An 18,019-nucleotide genomic window follows, 5' to 3' on the forward strand; every position below is an offset into this window, starting at 1 on the left:
CCTCCCCCTTCCTTTTTGAACCATCCACACCATAAGCTGGTCAGCACTGTTCTCCCACCTTCTCAGAGACAGGAAACATTCCTACTTCTTCTGGGCAAGGAATTATTTTTCTAGTTACTTGTCTTTTTGGCAGTGACTGTGGGTTGGTAGTTTGTCGTTTGTGGTACGCTGGGTGTTCAAGTTGCTTCACACTGGGTGTGGCGGGGGCAGCAATACGTTTCCTCCAAGCTGCTGTTAAGGAAAAATGCTGTAATTTGAGCACTGATTAAAGGAGCACATGTTCAAATGTGTGATTTTTAACCAGGGAAGAGGTTAGTTGTGGGGAATCTTCCTCCGGAGCTGCGTCCTGTGAGGTGGGATGTTCTGGGGTCTGTTTTTGCTTTGGGTCTCAGGAGTGCTAGAAGGGATTTCATGAAGTTAATGCACACATGAGGTGATGGATGCTGGAATTTCTTGATAGCTGTATATGGAATAATGTTGTGATTATTTGCTGAATCCAGGAGCTGAGAGCAAAACTGTCATCCTTTGCCTCCCACTGGTGACCCCATGTAATGCCTCCCGAAAAGGGGGGTGTGATGTGCTGAACTGTTCTATCCAGCCTTGGGCAAAACATGCCAGAGGTGTGTGAATACTAAGGTGGAAATGCCACAGTCCAGTGTGTGTGATCTGGAGTAAACCAAACGATGCTTTTTTATGAGCTGAGTTGCTTTTTTTAGCTCCCTCAGCTCAACATTTACATTCATGTTTTAAAGAACTATTGAAATAACAGAAAAAAAGGTCTTGTAAAAGCAATGCCTCTGGCAGGCAGAAAGGAGCAAATTTCTCATGAAAGAATCTATTTTTTTTATGATTTCTTTCCCAGTTGGACAGGATGGCAAGGTTTGGAGAGGATGGCTCCATATGATTTCACTTAGTCCATCCTTATGCCTTTCTAATTGCTTTGTTTTAAGTAGAAGCATTTCTAATTAACAGCAGAGCGCTAACTCAACAGGGCACTACCTACAGTGAACTGGGACTTTGACCATTTGGGAGTGTTCTCAAAATAAATAAAAGGCCTAACTCTGCTGTCTAGTGCCAAGGAATTAATTTCTTTCAGGGAAAGAAACAAAATAGTAAACTACCATACTGTGTGAGTAAGTGGGGTGTGGTTTGTCCCTGAATTTTAAAATTTGACAGATTTTTTTCAACTGTCTGCTTTCAAAGAGGAACATAATTGTGTTTATATAAATGAGGTAGAAATGGTCAGAGCACGCTTTGGGAAAAGTCAAGAGAGAAAACGCTTTTTTTCTTTCTTTAAATTAATTACTTAGAATGTAATAAAAACAATAGTATTTTTCTGTGGTTTATGTATTTATGTATGACAAAAACTGTTGTATGTCCACGTTTAAACATCCATTAGAAGAATTCTGTAAAGTACTGTGTTAACACGTAATGACAACCGATTTCAACCATAGGAAAAAAGTCTCCTGTAAAATGCTAATAACTAAAGTGCATTTACACAGTGTCTATATATTATTTAAAGGTAATATACTGCTGTTGCACAGGCAGATGTCTGCACTGCATCATCAACCCTTTATCTCTGCTTTGCTTGCAAGTTATTTTTCTCCTTTTTCAGAGACCAACATTTCTGTGTCTTACTTACATATCTAACTTTGGAGATTTGCTTTAAAAGTTATATGTGACATTAATAAATCTCTGTCTTCAGGCAGTTGATATTTTCTTAGTAGCACTCTTTCTCAATAGCTTCTCTTTCTGATGTTAATCTTAAATTGAAAATTAAAGATTAAAGATATTTCAGAAATTGGTGAGAATTCTGAATCGTATTTTGTTGAGTGCAACATGATTTGACTTGATCAGAGGCCGTGATATTTTTGGTGCTTTCAGGAATGCATAAATTATTGAAAGAAAACAAAACATAAGGAAATGCTGGCCACTAAAACTCAGAAAGGTAAGCAAATTCACAAGTGTGACAGCTCAAGTAAAAATCTTTTAATTCCCTTACAGGTGACTGAAGAACTGATTTTCTAGTCTTACCTTGTCACAGTTGCTGCAGTAATTGCTATGTCTAGGTTAAATGACTAAGGGTGTCTGTTAAAATGATGATTTGTAGTTCAGCTCTGGAGTTATTGAAGCTTTTGGGAACTAAAAGGCAAGATTTTTACAGGGTGAAGCCACCCATTTCTAATTCCACCATTCTCAAGAATAAAAGTGGTTATGTTTAAGCACTGGAGAATAAAAATAGTTAGATTTAAGTACCAGAGAAAAATACCATTAATAATTTAAATAGTTGTTGCTTAAAAGTGAAAAAATTAGGAGTAAGCACTTTGCCAGCAGAATACAGTTTCTGGACTGCAGGAGGGTGACATGTTGACCACAACTTTTGGCTTTCCTCTTCAGTGCTAAAAAACCTACGTTTGAAGACCTGCAAGAAGATAGATGTTTCATAAAATGCACAGCATGAGAAGAAACATGCTTAAAAAAAAAACCCAAACAAACCAACAGGTAAGGGTAGTGTATTTTAATACAACTGTCTTCTTGACAATTAAGGAATTGGAGAGAATAGCAGACAACTTATTAGCTCTATTTCATTCAGATCTCCCTGACGCTGTAGTTTCACTGTGACTAATGTGTTAGAACAAAACAACAAATGGATGAGTTAATCTGAATTTGATTTTTAGTCTTTTAGAGGGCTTCTGTTCTGCCTGTTTTCTCCAGTTAAAACATTTAAAAGGAAGAAAAAGAAACACAATTCTGGGAATGACCAACTTAATTGAAGGGAACCTAGAACAATAATTCATGTAAAATAGTTGTAAAGAAGGACTTAAACTCACAGACAATGGACTAAGTCATTAATAGATCTGTGCCCCACATCATAAGACATTTTAGATTGATAACAGTGCATGGTAATTACTTATTAATCATAGAGAGATATTTTATGTAAGAGCTCTTCAGATAAAAATCACTCATTCAACCAGATTAAAGACTTGTGTACTGAAGACCTATTCTCTGTGGTTAATGATTTTGATTTTCCTGTCTGTCTATTGTTAAAAAAAAAATGAACTTAGGGAATCCAACAACTGAGTTGGATTTAACGTTTGCAGATTTTCCCTTCGCAGACTTTTTTCAAGTTTCATAGTCTGCAGTTATTCACTTTCTTGGTCTTTAAATCGGTTGCTCTAGATCCCATGTGAGATTTAGATAAATGGAATTAAAATAGAATGGTGTAATTCTCAGTGCATGGGTGGGAGACACAGATCATGTCTCCTTTGGGATTTCAGTCCCTGATGTAGTTTCAATTATGCAAATAACTGATGTAGCTGTGACTGACATTAATGACAAGTGCACAAGACTCATGTAGGTTGGTTGGATTTATTCTATCCTGGTGTGGCACTGTAAGTAGTACCTGAGTGATGGGATTTGCTGACTGTCCATGCTGTGTTGGCTTTGGAGCACAGCTAGGAAGGTGTAATGGATGAGAGATACTGAGAACACCCTACTGGCATGTTGAAAATTCGTTGGACTCATTCTGTTACTGCCCTTCAGGTTTTTGGGTTGCATGGGTACCTGTGGCTCCTCAAGGTACCCCATCTCCTCTCCTCCAGGTCTCTGGAGCCCTGTGCTTAGCATCCTCCTCCTAAAACACAGAGGGAAGGTGACAGGGTCACCCTGGGAAATGCTGTGTCCACCTGGGGTAGATCTGATCCTTGGTAGTCTGATCCTTGGCAGTCAGACTGAGATCTGTGTCTGGAGACTGGAGAAAAGGGGAATAACAGTGACAGGACAAAATGTTCCTCAAGAGACTGCTGGGTTCAGGCAGGGATGTCCTTGGCCCTCTGAAAAGTTTGGAGGTGAATCCCATTAATTTGTGATTATTTGCTTTCAAAGAGTCTGATGTGTGTGTGTGACATCGCCATTTCTAAACTAAGCAGTTTGCTACACGTGATCTGATATTCAGGAGCTCAAGAAGGGAAAAAAAATGGTGGAAAGCAGAAATGAGCTCGCAGACTTCAGGAAAGGCTTGGTAGTGTTGTTGATTTTGGGTTTCCTTGCTGAAAGATAAAGTTGCTTTCTAGGTTAGGTGCCACAGGGCTGCGTGGGAGCTCTACCCAGCAAACTCCAGCAGTGCAGGTGGGGAAAAAAGATACTCCATTTTTCAACAATAGGAATATATTTTGGCTTTTTCTGTGGAGAGAGTGTTAAAAATGCATTGCTTGTCTTCTCTGTATTTTTTTATATATATATAAATATACCTATATATATTTATAAATTTTGTTATATATTTATACATACCATGCACATTTTGTCTGTTGAATGGGGAAAAAAAATGAAGTGTAAGATAGCTCTGTCTCCCAGAGGCACCAGTCCTACCGTGGTCACTTGGCAGCACACGTGCATTGTCCTGCTGCAGCGAGGAGCAGCCAGAGCAGATGTGCCCCTGGGTCCTTCCTGACTGTTTATCAGAAACTGGTTCACAAGTGTTCAGCAAAACAGATAATTTGAAAGGCATACACATCCTGTGATAAAGTAACATTTCTGAAATGCCAGAAATTGTTTAAATTGCTGTTTCTGAGAAGAATAACATTTTCTTTCTAGCACCGAAAGGGTGATTTAAACATTTTCTGTCCAGATAAGAAAACATCATTAATTGTGAATAAAACCGGGATGTGCACGATATTCACTTCTGCTGTTTGTGTGCAAATGCCATCTTTGAATAATGGCTCCTATAAGGGCTGCTGAAAATCTTTTCCTTAACAGTGTTTGTTCACATTGTATGCCCAGGCTTAGTTGATATTTCTCCTCTCTTCCAAGATTTTCTATATTTGTACTTGTATTTGGTGGCACTAGGTGAAAATGTAGGTGCTATATATTCTTTTCCTATTTATTCCAATGCAAAATTTGGACAGCCTTAAAGGAAAAAGGCTTTGTTTCTTTAATGGGCAGAAATGCAGATTTCAACCAGAGTCTGAAAGTCAAGTTGAATTTTGTGCCGTGAATAACATCACTAATAACAGAGATCTGGCAGGTCAGATTCTGCCCTGATTTACACATCTGTTCAACTCAGTTATCATCAGATTTAATGTGATGGCAGGTACAGGTAAGTGGGTAGGTTTTTGGTTCTGTAATTGGAACTTGGTTAAAAATTCTGTTTATGCGGTAAAAAGCTCCTCTGCTGTTTCCCAGAGCTGTTTGTGACTCTACAGCTCTGAGAACAGCAAAATTTGTGAAAAATGCTATTTTCATTACTGGTAATACCGTGCTGGGACTGTGGGTGAGGAGTAGCTTGCAGAGAGAGGAATTTTCTTCTCTCAATGGGAAGAAGTCTGACTGGCCCTAAGCTCCTGAGGAACTTATGTATCTGCTTAAAACTTCTGAATCTCTTCTAATTCTCAAGGATCCTGTGCCCTGTCTCTGCCAATGTGTTGTAGGCTCTGTGTCTTTGTACCATGGGACTGTATTGTATTGTGTGGCAACTACATATTGTCTGTCTTGGAGATCATTTTCCTTTTTTTCTTTTTTGGTCATCTTGAGGTTCTGGAAGCCTTACAATACTTTCTCTCTATGCCTGTTAACTTTTCAACAGGAATAAAAGGCATCTAGCTGAAACTTTTTGGCACCTATAGTTAGACAAAATGGATTTGGTGGTACATTATGGCACTTAGGCTTTTAATACTTGGTATTCTTCATGAACATATACATAAGCAGAGGCAAAGTCATTAGTTTTCAAAATTAAAGAGGACTGGCACTGCTGACCAGTCTTCCTGTGGGGGAGACACGATGCTGTAAAAACCTTGCAAACTGAAATCATCATGATAAATAGGGCATCTGAGAGTCATCTCACCAAACCTTTTGTGTCCAATATTCATAAAAACGGAGCTGTGGAGATTATGCTCCAAGTGGCTCCTCAGTTACAGCTGCCTTGAATCCCAGGGTGTGTTTTACCTGCCAGATTGACTCAGAAAGGTGTGACCTACTGCACTGTATTGTGTGCCTGAGTTACCTGCTGCTGAGTCCACCCTGGTTCCACCAACTAGGGAAATGTTCAGGGCTCCCTGCAGCACCCACCACAAGGCTCCAAGTACAGGTGAAGGCTAAATTGCACAGAAAGAAAACCTTTTAAGACACTGACTTGCTAATACTGACCACCAATAAAGCCCTTCCTTTTATCTTTTTGTCTAAATTACTTCCCTGTAGAGATTGTCAGGACATATGGCCCTGAAAGAAGTGGTTATGCTGTTTGAGTAACAGATATGCTGTAAGTTTTCAAATTAGAACCGTGTTTTGTAAAAGGACATTTGATTCTATTATCTGTCATTTCTTGGAGCGAAAATAACTGGCACCAGAGCATACCACGAAATTTGCTGGAGCTACAGAAAGAAGTTCAAATGTAAAATGAAAAAGTTGAATTGATCCTTGTACCATGAAGCTGTAAGAGGTGGCTAAGCAGGATCAAATGTCTCTCTCCTGCTGAGGTGCTGGACCTCTTTGCAATTTGGAAGGGAATCAAGACCCCTCCCATTCATACCTGGCTGCAGCACTTCTGTGTGTGCCATCTTGCACTGTATAAATCTATCTTTGTAATATTACAAAAATGAAGTTAAGGTTCATGTGCTACTTTCTGTACTTCAGAGAAGATTCAGTGTGCAAAAAGTGAATAATGAGAAAGAAACGCTACAGAGCTTTGCAGCTTCTCGTACGAAGGCGCCCTACAGAATATTGTGGTGGGGGAGAATCAGCAGTGCTTGATGAAGCTCATTGGGCTCCCTGAGCCCCTGAGCTGGGACAGAATGGAGGGGGTGGAATAATGCTGTGAGCAGAGTTATCCTCTGCTGGTTTGTTACCCCTGCACTGCAGGGCATGTTAGATCAACTTTTGGGCTCAGAAGTATCAGCTCAGTGCTGCTGAACTATCAGTCCTTTGTGCTTTCAGCAAACACAAAATGATTTGGGCATTTTTTTGAGTTACCTGTTTCTTTCATAGAATAACGAGAAGCAAAAATGTCTGTACTTGATAATCTTAGAGGTCTTTTCCTACATAAACGATTCCACGGTTCTATAAAAAGACCCTATTAATAAATATGGAAATGATCGCACAGAGGCCTAAAAAAGAAAAGCATAAGCTACAAAGTGAGGCCCAGGAAGGCAAAGTGATGGGTTAGTATTTTCCACCTGATCAAGTTGGAAATTACATGAAAATCCTCACCCTACAAAAAAAAAAAAAAAAAAACCAAAAAAAAACAAACCCCAGCAAGCTCAGGAGCCTAGAAAGCAGCAATTGTTCAGGACAATCATCTCCAGCTTTCAACTGGGTGGAGCATCTGATATCGAATAATTGTTGTAGCTTTTCTATGAAAGATGCTTTTTTCAGAAAAACAAAGTTTTATCCTCCATTTTTAGCTTTCTTTTATCAAATCCAGGTTGTGTTAGAAGAGCAGCTGACTGGGAACAAAGGAAGAAGATTAAAAAGGACTACCAGTGAGTAACTTTTTTCAAGGAAAAAGAGGCTTTATTTTTAGATTTGCTTCCCTACCTGTGAAAGAGACAAAGAAAACGGAAACAATAGATAAAAGTGAAAAGAATGGCAGTGTTGACAATAATGGGTCTGTACTCACCTTCAGGCCATTTGTGGGATAATCTGTCCACGTGGAAATTTTTTGGTTATTTTTCTGAGGGGAAGGGACTTAATGTCTGTGCTGTGTGGTTTCCATTGCTGTGCCTGTATCAATAAGTTAAACAGGGCTAGAGAAGAGATTTGAGAACTGGCACACGATCAGCTATAGTATTTAAATGCTTGCATGCTGCATGGCAGGTTGGGACCAGTCAACTCCCAGTCCATGTAAATGGGTGATTTGGGGAATCGTGTGAATGCCGAGGGACGGCTCCCCACAGCAGGATGGATGAGAACTACACTGAGCTGTGTGCCCTCAGAGACAGAGAACAGGCCTGTTTGATTTAGTGCTGGGTACAAAACTTTTACATTTGGGTGTGTATGGTGTGAGATGAGTTAGAAAGGAAGAAGATACTGTTATAGCACAGTCTGACCTAATTTTCCAGGTTATTAGGAAATGGAGTCGCGAGATTGCCAGTTGTCTGTAGCACAGAAATGGATCTGAGGGACTTAACTGTGTCTTGGACTGTCAAGGTGCTTTTCTGAGCCATTTGTTAACCTGTCTTCCTCCTGCAAGCCAGAACTGATGGCCTCCTCCCTGTTCCCAGGCTTTTGCACAAACTGCTTAGACTCTTCTACCCCAGGATTGTACTGTGGCTGCCAGGATTTGCATGGAGTTTTTTAATTCTTCTGAGGAAAATGTTAAGGGTAAAAAGAAGTTCACAAATAGATCATGTCCTTATTTGAATAGTCTTGCTTTTTCTTTAAAAGATAAACCAGGATGAATTCAAATAAAGTTGCAAAATACAGTGAATGCTACTTTCTAGCTGATCTCCTGGGAGGAGCCTGTTGCATTAGGATGACTGGCTTTCCTCTTTCCTCATTAAGATTCTTCATTTCCCTCATCACACTGGCACATTCTCTAGCAGAGGTCAGGTTCATTGAAGAGGTCATGATCATTTTCTGCTACAGTGCTATTTTCTTTTCCATCATGGAATCTTCCAGCGTGGCAAAAGCAGGCTGAAAATAGACCCTTTCTGCCCTGCAAAAGTATGTTCTCATTCTCCTGTCCTTGTTCAAAACATCTAGTGCTTTGTCTCATCCTTCTGTCAGTTCCTGAGTTCTCCCCTTTGCCTCTAAAACTTGCTACTGATAATCTGCCTCTGCCCTGACTGCATTTTTGGGTCTCTCTTTTACCACCTTTCTCCTCTTTGAGAAGATAAAATGTCCATGTCCTCTAGACCCAACCATCTCCTGCAGGGATTGTTGAAACACTGAAAATGGTCATCCTTGGAATGATTTTTTTTGGGGGGGGAACTCTGTATTAAAATTTATTGATAAGAATTCTGCAAAGTTTTGGCTGAAATAGCTGCTTGTCTCCATAAATGAGCATTCTAAATGTATAACAAGAATATACATTGTAATCTGCTTAAAAGGTTATTATGACCTACTGTTCTCAGTATATAAAAGAATTAAGTCTTCAGAGTCTGTTCCTTTGTTATTTGGTTTTCTACCCACCAGTGCACTTTCGGTGCCATTGTAAAGAAGGTCTAAAATAAAATAAAATTCATTGGAATACTGACCTGAAAAGGACCTTTGTTCAAGTGAATATGTTATCTGATCCCCTCACAGGTGATTTTTAGTATTTCTGAGTTTACTTAAGTGAAAACCTGCAAAAAGCAATAGCAAAATCACAACCCTTATTATGGAAGGCTTGAAAAGTGTGTTATTACTCTGATTCCCCATTTCTGTGGATCTTGTGAAGGTCGTACTTGTGACAGTTGCCAGGCTGAGATTTGTGATGGTGAAAATCTTAGTACTGCAGTACAGCATTCCTTTTCATACTGCTTAGCAAAGGGCTGTTTGACCTTCTGGGGTCATCTGTGTGGTTAAGGAGTTAATTGTCACTGGCTATGCCCATTGAAAACTAAGATTGTGAACTTCTGAACAATCCCATGTGTGCTTAGTAACTGAGGGGGTCTGAACTTACTATCTCAAAACAGAGTCTGGTCCTGTGTTGAACTAAAGGCAATCAAAGATGTGTTTGTGGATCCAGCATGCAGATTAAAACTGTACTAAGGAGTCAGCACCCTCCCTGTATATTTTTTTGGTGGTTTCTCTTCAGGCTGGCTGTGGTCTGAGTGCCAATTCGTGCCTGGGGTGTGCTCCCCATTTAGTTTTATTGACAGGGGTTCAGACCTCATGCTCTCCAAAGCAAGACAGAGTTCTGTGAGCAGGGGCCGTCAGGAGGCTTGTTTCAAGTGTCTATTCCTCATCCAAATTAAATGCTAATACAGTTTCATCTTCTAATTCCACTTTGTGCCATGCTAATCTTTCTGAGAAGCTGTGGAAAATCAGTTCTTGTAAGACATGAAGATATTTCACAAATCAATATCTTGACTGCAGGAAAGAATAACTGCTGTGGAAGTGTGTTCAGTTTTGTCTAGGCTGTGGATAGCACATCTCCAGACAGGGTATCTTTCAGCTTCTCTTGAAGGTGATGAAATGTAGGCTTCTGTGTTAGCCACAGCGTTCTTGAACAAGATTCTTACCAGTGATATAGAAAAAAGAGCTTAATGCTCCTTATTGACCCCACGCAGCCAGGCTGTGCAGGCCCTTCCCTTACTGTCTGCATCTGGAGGTCTCGGGGTTTTCGCTTAGGTTTTGCTTCTCCTTCAATTCATGCAAACATTACTCAGGAGACAGTATTTTATCCTCATCATGCTAACTTGGAGGCAAAGTGACTTCCCACTCGTTGCCCCCTGCTTCCTGGGCTCTGCAAGGTGCCAGCTGTGACAATGCCATAGTGGGCACCCCTGCGAGATCAATTTGGCTCACAGCTGTGCTTATTGTCAGTAGTAATTATAAGGGTTAATGTGATTAGTTTCACTTGCAGTATTAGTAAGTATCTGTTGTTGTTGCCCTTGGCAATAAATTTCCTCGTATAAGTTCTTTGGTATGCTCTTTTTATGGCCCCAATTGCAATCACTGTAGGTAAGGGAGCAGCTGCATAAGGAAAGTTGGAAATAAAGGCAGAGGTGAGGGGTAAAAGCTCTTTTATATCAAGTAAAATACATAGTGACTGCTCACACTAAGAGTAAGAAAGAAGCCCCACAGATAAGAGTTTTACCTTTTGATATTTTTTTTTTCCAGCTCAGGACTGTGGAAAAATAAGGTTTATTTCACTCAAATTAATTACTGACTAGTGGTACCATCTGGGTAATACCAAAACTCAGATAAGAATATATTTGCTGTTGATACTTTCCATCTCATTCAGGCATTGATGGCAAAAACAGAGTCTTCTGCACAGTAATCCAGAGTGTATTTAAGTCTGCTTCATCTGTCATTTTAAAAGGAATAGGCAAGAGGTGGTAGGTGAAATGTCTTTTATGAACTAAGCAGAAAAGGGAGATGAGTTGAAGTCAAATGTGAGAAGTGTTTTCAACCCTGATTTGCTGTCTGAGAATGATAAGGTTTGAGCACAACAAATAATGTGAGAGACTTGGCAGTTTAAATGAGTGTTTTCATACGGGGGGGAGACACACAAAATTAAAAAGACTCAGTTTGTTCTGCTGTTGTAGCTTAACAGGGATCTGTGGAGTCTCTCAGATGTCTGAGATTTTAGGGATTAGCATTGCTCCTGGAAAAGGGATTTGTGCCATTGAATGCCACTTGCCTTATTTCTGTTTAGCACAAAATATCCCAGAGCTTATTAAATATGATATGGTTTTTATTTTTACCTGAACTTCGTGTGTAGTATGTGCCCATCTGCCTCTTTTCCTTTCTGCTTTTGGTCTCCTTCCTTTTACTCCCTCTCTTTCAAGTATTTGGCTCCCTCCAGTATGTTTTTTCAGCCTTTTACCAGTGCCCTCATCTTTGCACCAAGCATCCACGTTTCTCTCAAGCTGCTGAAATTGATTTAAAGCTGAAAAGATAAGACAAATGGACAAGAAATATTTTCAAATTGCAACTAAAGATAAGAAGGGAAAACCCCTTCCTGAGATAATGGGGGTTTTGGAGCACTAACAAAATGGAAATATGTATTTAGCTCTTGATATGGACATTCTGCAGTAAGGGCATGTATGAAAAGTGGATTTTGTTTTTACTGGCACAAAGTCTTTTAACATAAAGATAAGAGAAGTGAAGTCCAGTCTATAAAATTTAAGCTTCCATCCATTAGAGTGCATGTAATTTCTATCAAGGTGCCATTTGATCTAGTATGGAAATGAGAAATGTGTTAGGCTTACCTACAGATTTTGGATTCAACCGTTGTGAGCACGGAGAGTTGGTTTTAATGCAGGTGCCCGCATGCAGAAATTGAAGGTACCCGTAGTGTCTTAGGCATTTTTAAATACCCATCCCTGAACAGAGATTTTATTGGAAAGCTTATAAATAGAAACTCTGTGAGAAGAGCAGAGAGAAGGACTTGATGTCCTCTACAGTCCTTTTTCCCAATCCTATTTTTTTAAATTTTGTGATTATGTTCTGTTAAGCTGTCACGGAGCAGTGAATTATTACTTGCAATTTAGCATGCTCAAGTTGCCCTCACAGCCATCCTGGTGCATATGAATTGCTATCAATAGCTTCTTTTAATTTTCAAGCTAAGCAAGCAGCAGAGACAAAAGGACCTTGCGTCTGCTTCAACTCAAGTGCCAATAATGGCTCTCTGGGGCAGCGTGGAGCAGAGGTGTGGGAATTGTGACTGGATCCCTCCCTTATCCAGCAGCAAGACTTATGTGCTCATCTCTTGTTTTGGCAGCTGGAGGAGCTGCCATGGCAGGGCTGGCCCCGCCCCAGCAGGCAGGGACACAATGCTGCAGGTTTCTCCTGGCGGGATGGAATTCATTTATCTTTAAACTTCAGCTCGTCTTTCTGGGAGCTGGCGCACTTCCCCGAGAGTGGGAATGGTAAAGCAATGTTTTCAGTCCCAGCTTGACTGTACTTTAAGCTTTCTACAAAGCAAGGTTTCCCAAGGCCTCACATCATGTGTCTCCCCCTCCACTCCCCTTTTATTTTATTTTCAGGAAAATACCGTATCTTTTCAAAAGAATAACCTCCTGCCTGTGTGTCTGCAGCCAAAGCATTGTAGTAAAGAGAAACTGTAGCACAGCCAGGAGTGTCATTGGCTCCTAAAGGTGTTTTAGTCATAACCAAATGAAAGAAGAAAAGAATATTCTCCCAGGTTTGCTGCACTGCAGTGAGAAAAAAGATGGTTTCTGCATTGTATTTGAGTGGCTCCATGTCAGTCAAGGCCAGTGGTTTCAGTGTCTTGCTCTGCCAGATACAAAGACATGACATACATATTACTCTTTTGAAATGTTTGTTAGAAAACTTAGGTAAAACTATATGCTTCATCCTTTTTTTCCCCCTTAAGTAAAGGTTATTTCTCAATGCATAGACTTTTTAACAGTTTCTTTACAACCAAGTACTCAAAGTTATGCTTCTTTTTAGGAGAATGATCAGTTGTGTAGCTTTAAATGAATTTATGCAGAGCTTTCATTTTTGTGTTTTCATTAGGTAACTCTTTTTTTCTAAATTTTATTTACTTGGAATTCATCCAACTGTATGCATTCAAATGTAAATTTAAATGTAATTTAATCCTAAAATTAAATTAATGAAATAGAAGTAATTTTTTAAAAATGACAGTTATTTTTTGCTTAAACTAAGTCAACAAAGGAAGTTCACTAAAGCTCATGAATAAAACATTTCTTTAAAGCTGTTTTCGCAGGTAAGTTCCCACTAAAATTTTGAAATATAATAGAAAGGTGCTTTGACAGATAATTACACATCTAAAATAAAAATAATCTTAAAGTTTGACTGAAATTCCAAAGGAAAGATTTTGTAAACAGGAGAAACTAGTTACCAGTAGTAGAAAAAAAAAAAAGAGGTATCTTAACATTTGTCTCATTGTAAAGAATAAAACCAGTGTATACAGGTATTAATATATTATGGAACACTGTAAAGTGTGTAGTGGTTGAGTTGACATAGAACAGATATTTGCCTTGTAGTTTTACTTGTAATCAGAAAGCAGCACCTTTATTTCTTTATCAGTTGTTTTGTTAATAAGTGTTTTAGCCTTGCTTAATACATTTAGGCCTTTCCATCAACTGCCATAATGTCAAGTTTAATTTTAGCAACTTTTTTCTTAAAAAAAGTTTGACTGAAAATATTTGTGCTTTGATTATTTGTTTTCATACTTTTAATGAAAACAGAAGGAAGAAGAAATAGAGTAATTGAGTAGCACACAGCTAATTTCAGTACTAGGTTACTTTTTAGTTTCTTTGCAGAAGTTGGGCTGGTGATCACCAGAAGAATAAAAATGAATTTCCAATGAACTTTATTAAGAAATTCTGTTGGAACAGATAAGAAAGCAAATGTTGAAATGCGCATTAGAACTTGACTGAGATTTAAAATAATAAGATACAATAAACAGAAATTTCTTCAGCTGTAGATTTGGGCTACTTAATATTTGGTAAAGTTGTTTTACCAAACAGCTGACTGAGCTCATGCTGTGCTTTGAGTGCATTTTGGATAAAGCAGCTCAGTTTTTGAGTGTTTGGGGTCTTGGTACTGAGGTTCTGTGCTTGATCCTGCCAGTGCACAGGGACATGTACTCCACTTATCATTTTACATGTGTAGAAGTCTTAGTTATAAGTATGTTACTTAGTCATGCCGGAGTCAAGACACTTCCCAGCTTTCTCACATGTAGGAAAGGATATGGTGGTCATGCAGAATAACTTGAATCCCTTGAATGGGATGTGAGCATAAAAAGTTAATAGAGTATATAGCCTATAAGGTTATTGGATTTTAGTGAGTTGTTGTGCTCGGGGGACTCATGGCAGAGACACTTTTGTCATGGTTGCTACAGAATGAGCTCCACAGCCCTCCAAAACTGTAGTAGCTAAATATCAAGAGACATTTCAAGGATGCCTGATGCTATCAATTTGAGCATGAAGTGATTAATGCAGCTTGATGAACTCATTAAATTGAGAGATGCGCCAGGCTGAAGTTTACACTATTGATCCAGTTTCAGTCCTGGTAAGGAGATATATGGGGGAAATATAATTGTGTTATTATTGCTCGTCGTAAAGCCATGTGCAAAGTGAACAGAAGATGAGCTCTTAAACTTTAGGATTACATCAACTATATAAAGCACTTCAAAGGTAGGTTTATGCTTAAAAGCAGGGCAGATGTTTTATAATGAAAGCAAATTCTACAGCACAAATAATTACATTGTAAGTCACAGTTGGGATTGTTTCCTTTATACCTTGTGTAAACTATTCCAAACTTCTATAGAAGACATAAACAGTAAAAAAGGAACTGTTGTTCTGTTGCAAATTGCAGGTGCCATGAGACATAATGAAACTCAAAAAGAAGTATTGAATTTAAACCTTTTTCCTTTTCACCTGACCCACAGCAGCTGGCTAACACCTGAAGTGATATTTCTTCTCATTGTCTGCCAACGATTGGCTTCACTGTGGAGCAGCAGTGGTGACTAGAAAAGGTCAGTCCTTTGCTTTCCCTGAAACAGTGTCATTTTTCCCCTGCACAGTGCCTTGGGAAGCCCAGCTGGGATGTGCACTCCTGGGAGATTTGACTCCCTTCTGTGCAGCCATCGCAGAAATAGTCAAACTAATGAAACATGGAGGGATTTCAATATTTCCAGATGGCTGAGTCCTTTGCAGTTTATCCTGTTGTAACTGTATGTATTTCAATTATTTCTCAGCCATTTGTATGCAAAGCTTAGCATTTCTGGTTAACATTTGATTTCCAGTGAAGGAATCAAAGGAAGCGCTTGCTACAAGAAAATACTTCCAGTGGGGCCTAAAAATATTGCCATGAAAATTTCCTTGCTCAAAATACAGTATGCTTTTCTGGCACTTTCCAGTGATTATGAAGCTAATGAAAATGGAAGCTGTTACATCCATCTGTCAAGAATATTACTTGCTTTGGAAGGAGAGCGTTGAGAATTGCGTTTCTCCGTCATAACCTTAGGAGTAATAAAGGGAGCTCGGCAGTGGGCAACTTCAGCTGTGTCAGGGCACGTGGTGTGGAGCAAGAAGTGTTACAGGAAAAAGGTGAAATCTGTTTTCCTCTAGGTTTCCTTGCCATAAGACACAGGAGTGGGTACTGATGTCCTGTTTTATCAGGTAGATTTAGGCTGTTAACTTCTGTGCTTTCCTAAACGAATGCCACAATTTGCTGACTGCTATCGCCGTTCGCAAGTTGAGGCCTGTAAAGTCGGACGTTCGAAGTCGTATATTCTAGATATTGCCAGTGTCTCAGGCAAGTGCCTTGTTATATTGCTACAATTTGCCTTTTGTTGTAAAACTTCTCATTCTCCCATGCCAGGGGAGAATTTGCTCCCCGTATCCAGTCCCTTCATGTTTCGTGCCTTGACTTTGACTGCTTTGTTGCCACGGCAACTCTGCAGCATCCTTCTGTTGCACTGTTGCTATTCCTATAACTAAGAAGTACATCAAATAAATTAAACTTGTCAATCACATCTAAAAAAAGATATTGAAGATGTTTTCTGTCTGTTCCCAGTATCATAGCAGGCACATCCAAAGCACTTGTTCTGGACTGCAATCCCTGCCTTGTGTTCTTGGTCCTCATTACTTACAACAGATGCACCGAACCTGGTGGGAAATCTTTGTTGGTGGAAATAGTGTCTTCCTCTGGATACTAAAAATGCTGTCACTCTTACACTCTTTACTGGCAAAAATGTCCTTTGTAATTTTTGTATTTATTCCTAGTAATGGAAGTAAATATATTAACTGGTTTTCAGTCTTTACTGCTTAAACTGTCTTGTAAAAAGGGTTATTTCCTTATGTGTCTGGGCCCTAAGTTGATAACCAGGTATAGAACAAGACTTCTCAGTTGCTTGCAAGTTGTGCTCTGTCTACTTCCTGCAAACATTAATTTTATTTTGTAAGGTGTCTGTCAAAACCTGTAAACACTATTCCAGCCTGGCAGTCCGTAGAAAAGAAAAAGAACAATTATCCTTTCAGGCAGCTGTCTGGAAATAGCTGGTCAGTGAATGTGGCTGACATATCATGGTTAAATATTGAGACATTTTGGATATAGCAGGAAATGGCAAAAATAGCAAACTTGTTATTTGTCCAAAACCCTGTTGCAGATAATTACTTGTCTCCATTTTATAGATACTTAATTTGCTCAACGAAGTATTTATTTTACTTTTGTAATACTCCATAAAATACGGAAAATAAAAAAAAAAAATTGTTTTCCACACACCATTCTTTAGCTAAAAATAATATAGCTTTAGAAAAATGTAATCTACTGCAAATTATATTTTCCATTATAAACCTGGTAGCTGGAGGCTTTTGTTGTATTGTTTGTAATTCCCAATCTGAGGCTGTGCTGAACACGATGTAATTTACTAGAAGTCCATGTAACACACGGGAGGGGATACAAGGAATTCCAATATTCCCATCAATGGTAAATTGGTCTGAAACGATATTATTTGTTTCCATTTTCTTCAGAGGAAGAATAACAACCTTTAAACAGATTTTTCCCTCGTGAAAGCAAAGTCTGTTGGCTTCCAAAGTTAGATAAATGTGTTTCTGGTATGATTTCAAAAGAGAACAAAAAAAAAGGGATTTAAAAATTCAATAAAAGTCAAAGGCTATTTTTTTTTTCAGAGTAACATTGCTTCTTTTTTTGCAATGGTTATGAGGTACTGCTGCTTCCTGTGCATTCAGCTGTTCAGGTGAATGTGTTACAAATGTATTGAAAAAACCTTAAGAATTAATTTTTTGACTGTGAGGATTTTGCAAGTGATTATCTTTTTAAATTCAGCCACTGGTCTGAATCATCTCTTGCCTTACAGGTCATAAAACTTTTCCCAGATCTAAAAAGCCTATTGATAAGGAAGAGTGGAGATGCCAGCACTGGTTAATATTCCGTTTTCTATTTTGTTAACTATTGCAAGAAAGCAGGTGGGTGGAATATATTTTCTGGACATTAAAACATAGTGTCTTCTCCACTAGGGACAATTACAACTATCAATATGCATCCTGAGTAATCTGTTTATATAAGAGAATGACTCTTTAATAGGTAATGAAGATTTTCCTTTTATAGGCTGGGCAGAGCAGTGAAGTCAGCTCTGGCAGTTATTAAAGCAGCAGGAGTGCAGCAATCCTCACAGATGTTAAATTTCTCCCCTGCAGAGAACTTTTTCTTTATTTTATCCTGCCACTGGGGTTTGGTTTTGTACGTGGGCTCAGTAAACCTTCCTCTAAGAACAAATCTCCATTAACTGGAAGACACCAACTAGGCTCTTCCATAGTTCAGGGTGGATTTGTAAGTGAAGGCAGGGCAAAATCTGAACTAATAGTTTGAAGTGTTGTGAATCTCATATGGCAGCAAAGTTTGTTCCTCTCGCACCACAAAG

At 39.0% G+C, this 18,019-nt stretch overlaps 1 long non-coding RNA gene across 1 annotated transcript; it reads left to right on the plus strand.

The window, feature by feature from the left end:
* The first annotated feature begins 1,838 nt into the window (after nt 1-1,838).
* On the plus strand, nt 1,839-17,564 carry LOC116788834. Its single transcript, XR_004357783.1, has 4 exons — nt 1,839-1,948; nt 2,398-2,502; nt 15,023-15,109; nt 17,456-17,564. It is a non-coding gene; the product is annotated as an uncharacterized LOC116788834 (long non-coding RNA).
* Nucleotides 17,565-18,019: the final 455 nt, after the last annotated feature.

This window comes from Chiroxiphia lanceolata, chromosome 6, assembly GCF_009829145.1.
Source record: "Chiroxiphia lanceolata isolate bChiLan1 chromosome 6, bChiLan1.pri, whole genome shotgun sequence".
Classification (NCBI taxonomy): domain Eukaryota; kingdom Metazoa; phylum Chordata; class Aves; order Passeriformes; family Pipridae; genus Chiroxiphia; species Chiroxiphia lanceolata.